Genomic DNA, 13,330 nt, shown 5'->3' with positions numbered 1-13,330 from the left:
TTTGAATTCGGGAAGCAGCAAATCCGCTAATCTGACATTATGCCGAAACGTTCATGAAGGACTCTGGCAAATAACGAAGCCGAACCTTAATTTACTTGTGCAAACTAAGGCACAGAGGGAATGGGAAAAAATGTCTTCACAAACAAGACCAAAAGTGACATGATTTCAAGGGTTCGAATTCAGTTCAACCAAGGTCTTGGATTTAGAAGAATGGGAATCCTGCCGAAAAAATCTCGGATTTGCAACTGAAAGCTGCTCTTACACCCTGTGTTGTAACATATGCTCCCCAAAATCCTGAAGTCGTATTATATAGTGAATAAAGAACCCCTTATTGCAAAATATATAGTGAATAAAGTAGCCCCTCCTCTGAAATAAAAGGATATTATAAGTTACCGAGGAGTTTCATGACCATATAAAAACACGAGGCCGAAGGCCGAGTGGTTTTATACAGGTCATGGAACTCCGAGGTAACTTCTAATATCCTCATATTTTGCAACTGGGGGGGGGGGTACTTTATTATAATACACAAGTTTCAGTGAGTCATGTGACAAAAATGACATTACTACTCACTGTTTATAACTGATGCCACCGTTTATATTTTACAAGATATTCATGGCTTTTGTGTATTATAAATAAATATATACACATCCATCCAGGACCACCATCAGAAATCGCAAGGGGCCCATACGACAAAATTTACTGGGCCCCCTGGGCTGCACCCACCACAAACCCCACCTACAGTTCGTCCTCCCCACCCCACAGGTCCACCCCCCACCACACAGTAAAAAAACAAAAATATGAACGGATCGTGCCTTCCTTTTGGGGGGGGGAGCTTTTGGAGGTAAATATTTAGCTTGCAGCACCTCTTTGATACTGACACATTCCTATGATTTTTATAGGAACGTGTCAGTATCGCTTTAATGACTGGCTTTAATGAGGGGGGATTCCAAGCTTCTTTTGGGTGGGGGCAAATACTTAAACGAGAACTAACCAACCTTGTTAATAAAAACCCCTGCCCCCTACGCTTCATAGTCCCCCCTCCCTCATCCCCCCCGCACAGGTGTTCACACAAGTAAATGCCCCTAAGCTGGTAATTACCCCTCATTGCAGAGTCAGCACAGCGGAGCTCACAGGGGCCACCTTCAGCACTTTGGGAATATTCAGAAAGTAAGAGCTGTATGCACATGTGAAGTTGTAGCAATATTCCGGTCCCGGACAACTGCGCATGTGCCGAAATACACATAAATTGCCGAAGGGACCCGAAGATTCTCGAATCGCAGCAAGATGGCGCCCATGAGCTCCACTGCGCTGACTCTGCAATGAGGGGTAATTACCAGCTTAGGGTCATTTACTCGTTTGAACAACTTTGCGGAGGGGAGCAGGGAGGGGGACTATGGAGGGTAGGGATTTTTTTTAGCAAGGGGGTTTAGTTCTACTTTAAAATGGGATTCATGTGAATGGCAGTCACTGGAAAGTGTGTCACAAAACTGAACCCATACTTTAAGGTCAGGTCTGGACTGGGATTCAAAATAGGCCCTGGCATTTCAGGTACACAGAGGCCTAAACAGCCCCCCACTGGCCCACTAAATAGTGACTGTCTAAGGCATTTTACAGCAGTCCCTGTGGCATTTTCCAGACTCCACAGATTGCCAGTCTGGGCCTGTTTTAGGCAACTGCCATCTAAGTGAATTGTGGTGATGTGGAGCATTTTGTCTTCAGCCAATAGCTACACCTAGGTGACAAATACATTCAGCTTCCCAAAGTTTCCAATTTAATGTAGGCTATGCTAACCTAGGACTCTGTTCTGCTTATCTGTTCCTGACCCCCTGTCTGTATCCTGACTTTGCCTGGACTGACCCCTTTGCCTTTTTGCTTTTCTGGATCCGGATTTTGTACTGTGCTGCTGTTCTGGTTTTGACCCGGCCTGCCTGACTTGTAAGTTGCCTCAGTCCTCATCCTATGATCTGGTTCAGTTGCGCATCCAGGACCTTTGCCCTGGTCTTCTCACTTTAAGACTTGGCCGCAGCCGAGTAGCGGAGGGCTCCACCCAAAGTCAAAGGTGGCTGTTATAGGCAGAAGGGTGAGCTGCAACTGGGATCCTGGCAGTTGTTCTGGTTTGTGGGTTACCGATTGTGACAGAGGCTTGAGAAAGGGCCCTGTGTGGCCCGAAATGTTGCCATGTTTTGAAGTCTGCAATGAGCCAATAAAAGTCACTTTTTGCATTACCAAAACATTTGTGTGCTACAGCTATTTTGGACTTTGTTGTAACTGTGCTGGCTCTTCGCAGGGGGCCTTATATGCTGTTTAGCACCAGACACCTGAAAAAGTCTATGGAGTAGCAGGTGAGCTCTCTAATTTTTGTACCGATTGTGACAGGATCACTCCAAAATGAGTCCCAAACAAATGTCCAGGGATCTGGTAAAAGCAACAGTGTATTCAAACACTGCACCGCACACAGCAGCACTGAACAACAAGAACATTGATATATTGCTTTTGCTGTTGAATCAAGCAGTTAGACTAGTGCGTTCAAGATTTACAAACTAAACAGAATTTATCAAGCACTATGCAAGAGCAAAATTAATCATTTATGTAAAAAAACTGAATTGTGTTTGATGTATTTTAGTTAAATAATGTATGAAACAAAATGTGACAACTCATTGGCAGAGTCTTTTCTTGCATTTGCATGCTTTTGGAGTTATCTATGTGCACTGACAGTTATTTTGTTATCATAAACAACAGGTCCTGCAGAAAGTCAGGATATTTTTTAACTGAAATATTTAATGTGGCACTTAGAGGCACATTTATCAAAAGTGGAATTTTGAATTCATGTGAGTTTTTAATAACTCCCATAAATTCGATATTCGACCAATCGAAATTTGTATAGAAAATTAAATTTTTACAACTTGGATGAATTAGAGCGACCTGAAAACTCAAATCAAATTCGATTCAAATTTAAAAAACTCAATTTGAGGTTTTTTTTCTCTGAAAAAAACTTGAATGTCAGGAAGCCTGCAAACAACTCCAAATTGATCCCTGGACCTCTCCCATTGACTAAAACAGCAATTCAGCAGGTTTTAGGTGGTGAATAGTTGAATTTTGAAATTTAAAATTTCTAATTTTCAATGCGTCCCTTGATAAATCTGCCCCTTAATATTAAAGCAACTTTGGCCTGTATTCCTGACCCGTAGAAAGTTAATTGGTAAATATTGTTCTGCTAATGAATGGATAAAGAAAAGAATACTTGTTTTCTTCCTTAGTAAACTAGGGTATTGTCAAGTCAGAGAAAGGGCGAGCACTTTTAATTAGAGTATGTGGACAAGGTTGCCTAATCAAAGCAATATTATAATTAAAGTGAATGTAAACCTTATTTACAATAATAGGGTATAATGTGCCCTTATGAGGATGTGTTTTAATATATGTACCTCTTACATTCTTTGAACTTCAAACTTTGTGTTTTTAGCTAATCATTTACAAATATAGTTAAAACAGGTTTGTAATTTAGACATGTTATAAAGGTCTTGCAGCTCTCTTAGATTCTATGTAGCCTGATTGTATTTATTATCATCAGAGTATTACCTCTATTTATCATAGCGAACAAACCTTGTTTTTGTTTGCAGTCAGAGGTTTCTCACAAGGTTTACATCTGTCATTAAAACATTCTTAAATAGGCAGATCCAGAAATTCTGGTGATTGTTTAACATTTATGCTTTAGGCTTAAAAGGTTTGACCCCCCCCCTCCACCTCCATCTTTTGACTAATCCATGCTCACTCTATGCTGGGCAGTAAGCAGTTGTAGTGCAGATATAATAAGTAGCAAATAATTAATCAGTGGTGGGTGCCTAACTCCCCCCCCCCAGTGATTTTAACATTTCTTCTCCATTTAACTTTTACTATGTTACCGAATATTCTATTCTTAATAACTTTTCCATTGGTCTATTTTTTAATTATTTGCCTTGTTCTTCTGCCTTCCAGATGGCAGTCAAAAACATTAATCTACATTTTTATTGTTACCTTTTATTACTAAGTTTTTTTATTCAAGCCCTCTCCTATTTTTATTCCAGTATCTCATGCAAACTAAAGCCTGAATGCTAGCATATATTCCAAACTGGGTACTGTTGACCAAAAAAATCTAAATAATAAAAAAATACAAATGATAAACAATCAAGACCAATTGTATTTCTTAAAACCCCAGACAGAAGTAGACTAAGGGGTGCAATTGTACGTACTTTAGTGTTTATTCAGGGAGCAGTTCTGTCCAGGGTCAGGCCAAGTCACTGGCATGCCCAATGCAAATCTGTCTCATCAGAGGTGCGAAAATCCTCATCTGGGGGCTACGGACTAGTGGCAGCTAGGAAAAAGAGGTACTTGCCTTGCACCCCCTCACCGTTGCTCCCTAGGCACATGCTTCTTTTAGCTACCCCTAGTTCCAGCCCTTGTCCTGTTTGGGGACTGGCTGTAGTCAGCACCTTAGCCAGGTAGTAGGTACAGAGCCTGTATTTAGCCTGAGTCCACCAGCATTCCTTAACAGTGGCGTAACTAGACCCCTAAGGGCCCTGGTACAAAAATTTAAAACTGGGCCCCCCACGCATTGGGCTGGAATACAGCATTACTGGTTTGGGAGAGCAAGTAGAGAGCAAGTATAGGCACCATCTCTCCCTACTATACCTGCTATCCCACAGTCACACTCCCTTCCCAGAGACTATTATCCCACTGTTACTATAGGCACCATCTCTCCCTACTATACCTGCTATCCCACAGCCACACTCCATTCCCAGAGACTATTATCCCACTGTTACTATAGACACCATCTCTCCCTACTATACCTGCTATCCCACAGCCACAGTCCCTTCCCAGAGGCTATTATCTCACTGTCCTTCTCCTTTAAGGTTGAGCTTGATGGACATGTGTCTTTTTTCATCCTAACTTACTATGTTATTACTGTCAATGAAATCCAGCAGACAGGGCAGCCTTAAAGGAATTGTTCAGTGTAAAAATAAAAACTGGGAAATAGACAGGCTGTGCAAAATAAAAAGTGTATCTAATATAGTTAGTTAGCCAAAAATATAATGTATAAAGGCTGGAGTGATTTGATGTATAACAAGTCAGTCAGAACACTACTTCCTGCTTTTCAGCTCTCTTGGTTTACACTGACTGGTTACCCTGGTACAGAGACTTGATGGGGGGCCACATGGGTCATATCTGTTGCTTTTGAATCTGAGCTGAATGCTGAGGATCAATTACAAACTCACTGAACAGAAATGTTCCATGTGGCCCCCTTCAAGTCGCTGACTAACTCAGAGTTAGAGAGCTGAAAAGCAGGAAGTTGGATACTGGCTGTTTTATTAGACATCTGTTCACTCCAGTCTTTATACATTACATTTTTTTCTAACTAACTATATTAGAAACATTTTTTATTTTGCACAGGCTATCTATTTACACAGTTTTTATTTTCACACTGAACTATTCCTATAAGGAGGAGACAGACAGGAGTTCGATCAGGGCTATGGACCTCTGCAAAACGAGCTTTCTCATACAATGGCAGGGTCAGTGGGGTTCGGGTTGTAACCAGGTGATTCTACAGAACCTCATGATTCTGACCGGAGTACTTTCAGTGGCTAATCTGCGCCATAAGATCTAAAATGACAGCTTTCCAACACCAGATCCCTTGAAAAGTCAGGAAAACATCTAATTAACGTATCTAAGATGCCAATACAATTTACACTTCAATCAATGCTGTCCGTCAAGCTGCATTTCCTATAAACGTCACTCACGTGATCTGGTAACCTCGGCACCACCGCACTAGTACTGGCAGCGGGGCTGTTACACAACAGGTTGTGTGGGTTATATCTAGTTCCATTGGGGTGGGGGGATTCTCACACACTGGACATTTTCACCCATTAATTACGATGGTTTAGGACCTACCCTGCTAATTTCTTCATTCTGCTTTCCTTCTCTTTAGTATTTAGCTCAGGGGGTTCTCCTTTAGGAGAATGTCCAGAGCAGGCTTTGTTCGTCCCCAGAGTCTTGTTTTAGCCTCTATATTCCAAGCAAGTGGTTTGGTGCAAAAGTCACCAGTTTCCTTGATCCAGTTCCAGGGTCAGCCAATGCCTCATGCACCCCCGGTGGCACACAGCTCAGGAGATGAGTAGTTTACAGCTAGGCACTGGGAAGCTGTTCTCACATATACCCCTCAGGTGAAGAAATCTAGGTGAAGAGCTGTTGCCCCTGTTACCCAGCAGAGAAGCATTTCCAAGGGTCCCTGTGATATTTACCCTGTTCCCTGGAACCCACCCATATCTCTTCTAAGGAGCTTTTAATCCGGAGCAACGAAAGGTGAAAGTGGAGCAGCCCTAACACCAAAAGTATCTGATTTTTATTTTAAAAGATGAACATTCCCAGCTCTTTTTTTTTTTTTTTTTTTTTTTTTAATCATCACTTAAACATTAACCACGAGGTTTGAATGGATCCAATAGACATCACTGTAAACCAGTGCGGATTCACTCTTCCCACCACTCCCAAATCTTGGCTACACACACACACACACATACATACACATATATACATACACACACACGCATACATACAGACAGACATACATACACACACATATATACATACATACACACACACACATATATACATACATACACACACATATATACATACATACACACAGATACATACATGCACACACACATACATACATGCACACACACATATATACATACATACACACACATACATGCACACACACACATACACATATATACATACATACACACACACACATACATACATACATGCACATACATACATACACGCACACACATACATACATACATACATACATACATACATACATACATACATACATACATACATACATACACATATACATACATACACATACATACATGCACACACACACACATACATGCACACATACATACATACATACATACAGACACACACACACTCAGGACCTTCATGCCACCCCCCAGCAGACATGGGTCTAGTCACCTTCTACCAACTGCCCATCCTAAACTCACTTTATTGGGACATGCAGCCTCATTTTAATACATAAATTTAAGGTGGTGAGTGTTGGGGGGTTGGAGTAAAAAGAAATCATCTGAAGTGGAGACATGATGTGCCCTCTGGTGTGGGAGCCATGGTGCTCTCTGTGGCCTCCTCTTGTGTCTGTTCCATCCCTCTCAAACTGACGACCCAATCAAACACAAATCCCCTTTCTGCACTAACCGAAGGATGCAAAAACCCCTTACATTCGGCAGGTTTCTGTAAAACAGTAGCAAACTTTCCCACCACCTCGACTGAATCCCTCATACCTTCCAGCAGAGCGGCTCCACACAAACAGCAGGGGGGAGGTGCCCAGCCAGCACAAAAAAAAAAAGCGGAGGGAGCACGCCCAGCCAGCACAAATAAAAGAGCCAGACCAGCCAGCACAAAAAAAGGAAAGGCAAAAAAAAATTGTAAAAAAAAAAAAACCTAAAAACAAAAGTCAGTGGCTCTGCCGAGGTGGAGCGGGCCCCGGTGCAACTGCACCTCTTGCTCCCTCGGTAGTTACGCCACTGTTCCTTAACTTGTGTATCAGAATTAAGTGCATACATGCCCTGTTGAATGCAGGCAACACAATATTCACAATTTTGCTAACTGCAGGATACCCCTAAATTTAAAGTGGACAAACGGGCTAGTATAATAGTGTAACGGTCGGCACCCAACACCAGAACAAATGCCAAGCACCCTGGTCTCGGCTCGTGCTTCACCTGTAGTGTGACTGCCTTTGGCCTCGGGAGGAGCCCTCAGTTACTTGGATGCCACCAGGACTTAAACGAGAGGTGCAAGGCTATAGGTTCTGGATAGGCAGAGGGGCACGACTGTAAAGCAAAGTCTTTAGGCAGAAGGTCGTAGTACAAGGCATTAGGCAATAGAGTAGTCAGATCAGGCCGGGTCGAGGCAGGCAGAGAATAAACGTAGTCAGGCAGGCAAGGGTCAAACCAGGAAGTCAATCAGAGGGTTAAGCAGAGGAGGTAGTCGGTATTCAGGCAAGGGTCAGGATCCAGAGATCAGAATAGTCAAAAGCCAGGCAGGGTTCACAACAGGAATCAAACAGGTTCAAGACAGGAATAGCAAAAGCTCAGGAAGCACCAGGAACAAACTCCTATCACGGGCAATGAGAAACAGTAGGAATGTCCCTTTTATACTTTTAAATTTGCGCCATTGCATGCTGACGTCATCACGCCAGCGCGCATGCGCCTACGAAACCCGGAAGCGACCCGCGCGCACTAAGAAGGAGCCAGAGCAGGAGAAGAGGAGCGGCGTGGTGGGCATCCCCGCTGCACCACTAGACCACCAGGTTTTCATTACAAATAGTCCTATTTTCCAGTAGTGAGGGAATATAACCACAAATTATGTATAAGTATTCCATTATCACGGTTACTGCAAATGCATATGGGTGAAACTTAAAGGAAAAAGTAACACCAAAATGAAAGTGTTTTAAAGGAATGACAATATAATGTACTGTTGCCCTGCACTGGTGTATTTGCTTCAGAAACACTACTATAGTTTATATAAACAAGCTGGAGTGTATTCATGGGGCAGACATTCAAGCACAGGATACACATACAGTAGATAACAAATAAGCATCTCATTGCATACTACAGAGCTTATCTGTTATCTGCTTTGTATCCTGTGCCTTTTCTATTTTTTTCCAGCTTGAATGGCTACATGGCTACACAGCAATGTGTTTATATAAACTACTGTAGTCTTTCTAAAGCAAACACGCCAGTTTTACCAATGCAGAGCAACAGTACATTCGATTGTCATTCCTTTGAAGTAATTTAATTTTATTAAGGAATTGTTCAGTATAAAAATAAAAACTGGGTAAATAGATAGGCTGTGCAAAATAAAAAATGTTTCTAATATAGTTAGTTAGCCCAAAATGTAATGTATAAAGGCTGGAGTGACTGGATGTCTAACATAATAGCCCGAATACTACTTCCTGCTTTGCAGTCCTCTTGGTTTCACTGATTGGTTATCAGGCAGTAACCAATCAGTGACTTGAGGGGGACATAACATGGGACATAACTGTTTGCTTTTGCAAATTCACTAAATAGTTATGTCCCATGTGGCCCCCCTAAAAGTTGCTGACTAACTCTGAGTTAGAGAGCTGAAAAGCAGGAAGTAGTATTCTGTTATGTTAGACATCCAGTCACTCCAGCCTTTATACATTATATTTTTGGCTAGTATAAACCATACCCTGCTATTCTCTAGTTTTTGGCCTGCTTGCAGTCACTCTGGAAAGGCTATTGAAATCAGTCAGTTGGATACAGTCAGTAGGAATACATGCAAAGTAGGTGTGTCTCAAGTTACATGGTACATTTTTTGTCAATCTAATTTGCTATAGATTAAAAATAAATTGCTATATAGCTGATTAGCATTCAGATCCAATACATAATTCTTAACTTTACAAAGCCACTCCGCATTTCCACAAAGTTGCACTGAGCTAGTGCGTTAGTCCTGCCCATGCCTTCAACGTCTGAAAATTAGAGAGGGACAAAAAGTTCTGCTTCAACTAACGCAACAAATTTTTTTACCACGCTCATTTAATGACCACACCCCCTAAATACCATGTCCGCTTGACAAAATTTGGCAGGTTATGAAAAGTCTGAACACATTTATGGGGGATTTTAGGACCATGTTGTATGAGTACTGATAATGAAGGTGAATTGCCCTTTAAGCTGCAAGTCTCAGTTCTCTCAAGAGACTTGCTTATCGTAAATAGTTACAATTGTATCTTTGCGTACCTTGAATAGTTACAAATGTATCCAAGTACAGGTGCTGAGTGCTCTCAGCTCTCTGCCAAAAAAGCCTCTAATTTAATTATGTTTCAGAGACTTTATTTCTTTTTCTGGCATCAATGTAGGAGGTCATAGAGAAACTCTAGAAATGTCAGTAATAAACTGGGACTGTGGGCTGAAAAAAAAGAGAAAAAAACCTCAAATTGAGTTTTTTAAATTTGAATCGAATTTGATTTGAGTTTTCAGGTCGCTCTAATTCATCCAAGTTGTAAGAATTGAATTTTCTATATAAATTTCGATAAACTGGGACTGTAGGCTGAGCTGTCAAAATCGTGACTGTCCTGCTGAAAACGGGACAGTTGGGTGGTTTAAAACCACACACAGGAGCACTTACAGTAGTCCCACTGGAACATGGTCATCAAAAGATGCACCATATCCCAGCCTAAAGGATCAAGTGAAGACCTACTTTTGATACCAAGTGCAGCAAAAGATGCAATCTGGGCAACAATTTGAAAAAAAACTGCAACATTTTTTTAGAATGTGCACGTACAAATGCACATTTGAACACATAGCTTGCCATTATGTTAGCTGCAATTGCCCCATATGCCAGCAATTACACTGGAATTATAGGGAAATATTGTCATTAAAAAAACAGTGAATTACATAGAAAATTATACTTTGCTCACTGCACTTGTTGTCGTAAAAGACCCTTATCCCTTTATCCTTCATGACTAAATAAATATGTGCTACTGTGGGAGACAAAACATCCCTTTCCTTCCCACCAGCAATAATGTAAACCACCAGTGGAGAAACATACATGTCCCTTGAGGAAACTTTGGGCTATTTGAGAAGTCCAAAGTGACAATTATATTTCACCTCCGGTGATTTACTTTATAGCCAGTTGGACAGCATTTTTAGATTATTTGCCCGCAGTAGCACAGATTTAATACAGGTGCCATCACCCTAATACAAGGTTTACAATATAGTAACTAAGAGGCTTGTCTGATGTTCTGCGATGAGTAGCAAAAAGACAAAAGGCTATCAAGATATATACACCACAGACCTTTCAAGAAAGTGTTTAAAGAGAAGCACTTTGCTTGACCTTGTAGATACAACTTCAGCAAATCCAATACAAACAGATTTATTTTCAGCTCAGTATTTTCTGTCTGTCTCTTATCTGTCCCAGCACTCCATAAACATAATTAAATATCCAGTTCTTCTGAAAGACAGAGCTTGGGCACTTCTTTTTTTTTTTTACAATGTAATGCATAACCATGTCTTGATATTCACTTTCAGAATGATTTATGTAATGACTGAACAGAAAGTGAGCCGATTTGGCTACAATCATGAATGTCGCATCATAGTATGCATTGTTAATCAGAAGATGTGAAAAGAAAAACTCAGACAGTTTCAGAAATCAGATGTTTTCATGGAAGATTACACTGTGATTTACTTTAATTATTCATGACATCTTACCCTTCCATATTGTAAACTGCTTTAACAGTAGAAGTAGAAAAAACATTCTCCATGCTAGAGCATTGTTCTCAAGGAGACGGGCTCCTTATAAAGAAAAGTTATTTGTTATTTAAATAATTTTTACTGAAGTTGTTTATTTCCATGTTTGTGTTTCTAAAAATACTCCAACAATTGTAAGGCATTTAAGATAAGCTTATTCAAATCACTCAAACTGTATTAAACTTCATTGCTAAATAGGCACAGGTGCCGATGTGAGCAAAGTACTAATAATCTCCAAGCTACTTTAGCCATTGAGGGTTGTTTTCTGCAATAGTTTTAGTCTAAAATTATAACTAGTTCTTTGAATAGTTGTGCAAGCAGTGAAGATTTCAATTGAAGTACAATCCTCAAAATAATACTAAGGATATTGTTTATTAACCCGTTCAGTCATTAACTTTCTTAATATAAAAGGGGTTTGTGAAGGTCATCTCTTTCCTATAAGTGTTTTCAAAACAGGTGACTATATCTTACTTAACTAATATATTTTATCTTTTAGCCTGGTTTTCTGATCTGGCTAAGGAAATTTGTTGTGCCTGCGCCTCGGTTAACGCAAAATCATTTGAAAGAAGGGACTGTATTTCTTCCTGCGTACCTATGATGGAATGCATTAAAGGGCATGTAACGTCTAAAATAGAATAAGGCTAGAAATGCTGTATTTTGTGTACTAAACATAAACATGAACTTACTGCACCACAAGCCTAATCAGCTTTCAAAGTTGGCTACAGGGGGTCACCATCTTGTAACTTGTTGAAAACCTTTGCAAGACCACGACTGTGCACATGCTCAGTGTCATCTGGGCTACTTAGGGATCATCATAAACAAAGCTGCTTGAGTTCTGCATGGCTGGGAAGTAAGGCGGGGGTTCCCCCTGCTGTTCATAAGTATGATTGTTTCCCTGCTCAGCAGTTAGGGACCGTCTGACAATTCCTATCCACAGTAGTAAATGAAGGGAGAATTTCACTGCATACAGTCAGGTTTCTTATAAAAATGGTACACATTTTTTAATTAAAGTATATTGGAGATAGGTTTCTTTTTCTTAAAGAAAGTAAAAATGGGATTTTATTTTATTTACATGCCCTTTAAAGATCCACTGCAGGGGAATGTGAGCTGAAATGCCCAGGTGTAAGAACCCTCACATTGGTTTTGGAGAATTCAACTGCAAAGAGAAGCATGGAATAACTGTCTGCTCAATGTAGGTGTAAATCACAGTACGAGGCTGTGCTGCATATTGGTGCACAGCACAATATTGGTGTATGGCACAACTGAAGCTATATTCAGATAAGTGAAATAGTAGTCCCAAATGGCATTTACATCCACGTTTGCACCTAAGACTGCTCCGTGTGATTGTAAATGGGCCCTCTTTTATAAAGATGACAGTATAAAGTTAGACAGCTGGGTTGCAGTAGATATAGTCTGTTTAAAGGAAAATTAAAGTATTTTAAAAATCCCAGGCCCCTTTCAGAGGCCTTCTTCCTGAACCACAGTAGACCACCAATGCTAGTCCTACCTGTTATTAAAAAGGAGAGTAGTACAGTGAGGTCATCCATTTTACAGCACTTTATGTCATTTTTGCAGCAATCACTAACCAGAAGCAACTGCAATTCAACATCTAAATCAACTTCAACTTGCATGGTTGGGGCACAAGATCAGTGAAAAAAGTACAACAAGCAGTGCAAGATGGTATATGTCACCCCAAGTGCTCATTTTCTCTTATTTAGGAAATGCTAAATGCACTTAATCTTGTGTTTTCCACCACATTTTCTTAATTTCTTACTTTACTTATGTTTGGAGGTGCCAATATGAATTAGCATGAGCCTATTGACTTGACTCGTGAAAGCTGGTACTAAATTTCAGTTTGGGAACATACTTGACCGTTTTAGCAGGTGATAAACATTTTGCTGGTTTTCTTATTAAGCCAATTTGGAGAAACCGCACACCTCACAAACCTGAGCAGAGCTTCCTGGTGCTCGGTGGTAGGGGAATCGGCAACCACCCAGCCA

Source organism: Xenopus laevis, chromosome 5S (genome assembly GCF_017654675.1).
Source record: "Xenopus laevis strain J_2021 chromosome 5S, Xenopus_laevis_v10.1, whole genome shotgun sequence".
NCBI classification, from domain to species: domain Eukaryota; kingdom Metazoa; phylum Chordata; class Amphibia; order Anura; family Pipidae; genus Xenopus; species Xenopus laevis.
This window is presented reverse-complemented; position numbering follows the sequence as displayed.